The following is a 6,409-nucleotide window of genomic DNA, read 5'->3' as shown; positions in this document are numbered from 1 at the left end:
TCAAGGCATTGGCAAGGCTGTGATCCCTCTGAAGGATCTAGGAAAGAATCCTTCTCTGCCTCTTCCTAGCTTCTGGTGGTTGCTGGCAATCCTTGGCATTCCTTGGCTTTTAGCTGCATCACTCCAATCTCTGCCCTGTCATTACATGAGCTTCTTTTCCTGTGTCTCCTCTGTGTCCAAATTTCTCTCTTCTTTATGGACACCAGACATTGGATTTAGGGTCACTTAAGTCCAGTATGACCTCATCTTAACTTGATTACAATACATACGCAAAGACATGAACTTTGAGGAGACACTAGTCAACCCAGTACAATCCCCAAAAGTCATCATCAGTGAAAATGCATTGCTTGAGCTAAGGATGCAAAGAAGCATAAATCACAGACCTTGCCCTCAAAGAAAGACACTGTAGTTACAGAGGTGGTCCCTGCACTCGGAACATAAATCACCAACAAGATAGGGGATGCTTAGAGTCAACTGACTGGGGCCAAATGGCAGCCATGCCAGAGGAATTCAGCCAAGGGGACACAGTCACTGAGGACACCACTAAAAGATTTCACTCAGAGTGGCGGGGCGGGTGGTGGTGAGTTCCAAGGAGATCCTTGAAGGAAAAGTAGGAAAAGCAAAGATAAGTAAGGAGGGCTTCTCAAAAGCACCGCTCCAAGGGGGAAGGTGTGCCTGGCAGAATCTTACTTCTGAAGTTTTGCTGTAGAAATGAGAGGCTGAAAGGATGCAAATAACTACCATATGGAGTAGAAGAACATGGTGAGTTACTTTGGCTATAATAATAGTATGCTGTAATGTTGCAGCAAATAGCATGTTGTGAAGTGGCCTCTCGTTCATTAATTTTATTTGGTCTTCAAAATGACAATCCTGAGTGTTATCATATAACCAAGGATCCTGGGGCTCAAAGGTCAAGTAACTTGTCCAGGTCAATCAGCAAATCAGTTGTAGAACTGGTAGGAAACACACTGGTCTCGCTATTCCTCGTTCAGGAATTTCCCCACGAAATGATGTTGCCTCCTGGGTCAACCTTCCAGTACTGATTGTGTTGTTCTTGGCCCAAGGAAAGCATTTGAAGAACAGAGTAATCCTGCAAGAAATAGAAAGGCTCCTAAAAGCCATATAAATCCCAAATTGGAATTGTGAAAAACCCTCCCAAGCCATCTGAATTGGTTTCACGAAACCTTCTGAGGAATTTTTAATGTAGTAAAAAGTCTTCTTTGGCCTTCAGAAACATTATATGATCCAGTGGCCTTCTGCAGAACTCAGCTGTTTATCTTAAGGCAATAGGGGCTGAATGGAACTTGAAGGCATGCAGAGACATTGGTAAGAAGTTGAGGGGAAGTTGAGTACAAAAGACAAATTACATCACAAGGTGGTAAGGCAGCAGAAACTGATAATCGAAGCTCTGGGTCTGGGCTCACCAGCGCGGAGTCATACACAGATGACCAGATCTCGGCGTGTTTTGGAGCCTTTCTAATCAGAATTTGTAACTATGGCTACCAACTGGAAGCAAGCAGGAAGTCTAGCCTTGGGCTGAATGTCTGATGCTTAATATGTTTCCCTGGATTTTCCTTTACTTAGCAAGCAGGTAACTTGCCAAATTCTCTTCTGGCTGAGTCTTTAAAGGTATATTTAAGGATGAAATTCTTTTGCGACTAGTGTGATTCACTGAATTCTTGCTTGTGCAAAATGCCGCACTGGTTGCTATGGAAGAATACAAAAATATAAGACAGTCCCTGACCTTGAAGAAAATCCCATTTAATTTAGGAGACATGAGACATATAGAGTAAACATGGTATAAGTGAGACTACAAATGAGATTTGTAAGCAGTTTCTCATCACTCAGTTGTCTGTTCAGATGCAACTTTTCAAAACCAGGCCCTCCTGGCTCCCCTTTTAAAAACAATGGCTTGCCCCACCTCCATACCCCCTTCTAGCCCTTTATCCTGATACGGCTTTATGACATTTATCACTATCTGAAATTAAATGTTTTTGAATTTAATTATTAAATTCAATGTTTGCTTGTTTACTCTAGACATACTCAAGACATAATAACCACGAGGACATGGAATCTGTCATGTTCTTTGCTGTATTCCTAGCACCTAAAACCATGTTGAACACACATTAGGTGCTCATTAAATATTTGTTAAATAAATGAATAAAATACATATTAATCAACTGAAAATGGGCTAAGATAACTTGGATTAATGTAGTGTTTCCCACATTTGCCTTATAAGAATCACCTAAGCAGCTGTCAGAAAAATTCCCTGAAGGTTTTGATTCAGTAAGCCTGGGGTAGGGCCCAGGAATCTGTATTTTAAAGGAGCATCCCAGGTTGACTCTTTTAATGGGGCAGCATTGGAAACACAAGGTTAATGCAGTGATTGATGGTGGGTGAAAGAGAAAACTGAAGTGATAAGAGCAGGTGCCCGAGGTCAGTGGCTGCTCATTGGAATCATCTGGGGGAGATTTAAAAAGTACTGATGCTTAGATGCACAGATTCCAGATCAATGAAATTAGAATCTCTGCCAGTGGGTCCTGGATTTGGGCCAGTTTTAAAGTTCCTCAGGTGATTTTCATGATCAGCCAAGGCTGAAAACCCCCTAAGGTCTGTGGAAAGATTTTATCAGTACTCCAAGTATATTGCTAGGTTGTGCTCCAGTGGTGTCCAGCTTCTTGGATCGCTCAGCTGCAACCCTTGATCTCCTAGTCTGGAAGGGACATGTGTAACTCGATTTGTGGTGAACTATAGTAGCTTTTTGCTCTTGTTTTTAAAAAAATGTCATTTAAAGCAACAACTGAATGTAATCTCTTATACTTCATGGCTGGAGTGGAAAACACCTACAAGAATATTTTTATGGTGAGAAAGCCAAGGTGCCCTGAGCAGAGCCTAGATGGGCAGAATTGAGTCACAGAGCCCAAATGCTATGCTTCTAATACAATGAGGAAAGCATAGGAGAACACTGAGTTTCTCTCATGGGCCTGGAGAAAGGTGATAGGTGGCTCAGGAAAGAAAGCCAAGGGGAAGATGTAGAAAGAGTCTATAGATGTAGGTCTCAGCCTGGCTGCGTATTATAATCACTTGGGGAGCTTAAGTCATTACTGATGCCCAGACATTCTCAAAGATTCTGCTGTTATGGATATAGGGGTGGGGTGTGTGTGTGTGTGTGTGTGTGTGTGTGTGTGTGTGTGTGTGTGATGCAGCAGCGTTGTTAATCAGAGGTTTACAGAGAAAGGGGGGAGCCTGGTAACTTACTCCTCACAGAAACAAAAGCTACTATGTGCCAGCCACTGGGATGCCCGCTTTGCACAGATTATCTCATTTAATTCTCAGGAACATCTCAGGAGGAAGGCACCTTGGTAGCTCCATTTCAGACATGGAGTGTGACCTAGGGAGGGTCACAAGGTTCCATAACCAGTGAGTGGTGGAGCCAGGATGTCAGGTGAGTCTGCGCTCATACCCACCGTCCTATACTGCTTCAGCCAGAGAAGGGTCTAAAGAGAACATCCTTGAGGAGAAATTCCCTGTGGTAGGGGTCATGCCCAGTCAACCTTAGGTTGTTTGCTGTGCTGTGCTATCACTCCTTTCCCTTTACCACCAAGCCTTCAGTGAAGCCTGCCCCACAAGAGCGGGGGTGGGTGGGGCTTTGGGGGAAGGACCAGGGGGGTGAGATTAGCATGCGGTAGAGAGATTTGGGGGTGAGGACAGCACTAGTGGCTGTGAGCAATGCCCAGGTACCAAGCTGACCGGCTTGCTGATGGAATTTCAGAGAAAAGCAGCTACAGGGACTTCCCTGGCGGTCCAGTGGTTGGGACTTCCCCTTCCAATGCACGGGGTGCGGGTTTGATCCCTGGTTGGGGAGCTAAGATCCCACATGCCTCCGGGGCCAAAAGACGAAAACATAAAATAGAAGCAATATTGTAACAAATTCAATAAAGACTTTAAAAATGGTCCACATCAAAAAAAATCTAAAAAAAAAGAAAGAAAGGAAAGCAGCTACAATGGGAGAGCCCATTCTTGGGAAAATGTAGAACAACAGGGGTACCTAAAGTCAGGGAGGTGGTGGACTTTGCCCTGTACATTGACTGAGGGACTCAAGTCATTCTACTTGGCTTCTAAAGGAAAAGGAGATGCATGGCTACAGAGACTTAGGGCTCTCTGGTTTACATTACTACACATAATCATTCGTGGCACAGAGCTAAGCTCTTCCAAATTTCACTGTTTACTCCTTTTTTCACCCTGGTTTTTCATTTGGCTGAGAACCAACATTTATTTTCTTTCCTTTTTAAAAAAACTGAAGTATAGTTGATTTATAATGGTGTATTAGTTTCAAGGAATTATATATACGTATATATATATGTGTGTGTATATATATATATATATATTTTTTTTTTTTTTTTTGAGGTACGCGGGCCTCTCACTGTTGTGGCCTCTCCCGTTGCGGAGCACAGGCTCTGGACGCGCAGGCTTAGCGGCCATGGCTCACGGGCCCAGCCGCTCCGCGGCATGTGGGATCCTCCCAGACCGGGGCACGAACCCGTGTCCCCTGCATCGGCAGGTGGACTCTCAACCACTGCGCCACCAGGGAAGCCCTATATTCTTTTTCAGATTCTTTTCAATTATAGGTTATTACAAGACATTGAGAACCAATATTTTGTTAAACCTCTTCATTTCCATCACCAGCATTGCTTTTGGGGCCATTTTTACCCAAGAGATATAGAAACATAGTTTTTGTTTCGTTTAATCATTTCACGACAGTTAATGAGTAGGCAGTAATGAACAGAGAACAAAAAAGCTGTGCTGAGATGAATATGCTGGGGGATTGGCGAGGCTCACCACCAACTAGGTGACTTGCCTTACCACTTCCTTGCCTCCAGCTTTGAAGGACATGAGCCAACGTCATATCTCAGCCACAATGCCATTGAACTTCAAGGTGTCTTGTGAACAGCGAAAAACAGAAATGTTAACTGCTTTTACCTTTAGAAGTACCACTCTTTACATTACAGCTTCAAATGTTTGCATCTACTGTTCCTACTTTAAAGTCCCTAGCAGAGTAGCCTAAATGAAAGAATATGAACTTACAAATATGTCCAAGGAATCTAGAAGTTAACTATGTAGCTTTTACTCGGGACTTTAAATGGAGGCGACTTGATTTGACACGGCCTCAAATTCTGCTCCTCTTATTTAGGTGGTAAGAGAACTGGGGACATGAGAACATTATGATTAAGTTTAAGCAGATAACACATATATAGAGAATCTAAAAAAAAAAAAAGGGGGGGCTCTGATGAACGTAGGGGCAGGACAGGAATAAAGATGCAGACGTAGAGAATGGACTTGAGGACATGGGAAGGGGGAAGGGTAAGTTGGGACAAAGTGAGAGTGGTGTGGACATATATACACTACCAAAAGTAAAATAGATAGCTAGTGGGAAGCAGCTGTATAGCACAGGGAGATCAGCTCGGTGCTTTGTGACCACCTAGAGGGGGTGGGATAGGGAGGGTGGGAGGGAGACACGAGAGGGAGGGGATATGGGGATATATGTATACATATAGCTGATTCACTTTGTTATACAGCAGAAACTAACACACCATTGTAAAGCAATTATACTCCAATAAAGATGTTTAAAAAAATATAACTACAAAGAAAAGTCCATAATTCTAAATACATTTCTGTGATTGCATTAAAAAAAAAAAAGTTTAAGCAGAAACTTACCACATGAGATGAGAAGAAATAGAAGACGAGGGAGTCCAAAGAAATACACGTGGAGGTTACGTGCTATCAGCCCTCACAGTCTTGGGAATCCAAAGGGACTTAAAATACAAGTCCTATGGGCACATGCATTCAATTAACAAGGTAGTTTTCTGTGAAAATTGAGTTTGGGCAATATCTCAGATGAATAAACTTTACACATTCTTTATGCCTGAAACTCCCTAGATTGAAAAGGAGAGAGCCCAAGAGCAGATACTAATGTATTCATATTGAAACTCTTCCAGTAAGACTTCTGTATTCCATTTTCTACCAATGAGTATCTCCGTCTGTCCTGCCTGTCATCCACCAAAGTGAGCAAACACTGACACCTCAGAATGTGTAGGTGGCAGAAGTAGGGTCACTGTCACTCAGAGTGATGTTCACAGTTTTAATCATAACATATTTTCAGGCAGATAATTTTGGTTGAGACAGAGGAAATATATGATACCTAACAGCATGAGTTGTGAAGCCAGATTACCAGGTTCGAATCCCAGCTCTACCACTTGGTAGCTGTGTGACTTTGGGCCAAGTTACTTCATCCTATACCTCAGTTTCCTCATCTATAAAATGCGGATTCCTACCTCATAGGGTGTGGTGAATATTAAATGAGTTAACACATCGGAAGTGCTTATAACAATGACTGGTATATGTTAAGTGC

Source organism: Leucopleurus acutus (assembly GCF_964270905.1).
Source record: "Leucopleurus acutus genome assembly, chromosome: 3".
Classification (NCBI taxonomy): domain Eukaryota; kingdom Metazoa; phylum Chordata; class Mammalia; order Artiodactyla; family Delphinidae; genus Leucopleurus; species Leucopleurus acutus.
Note: the sequence above shows the minus strand (reverse complement) of the source record.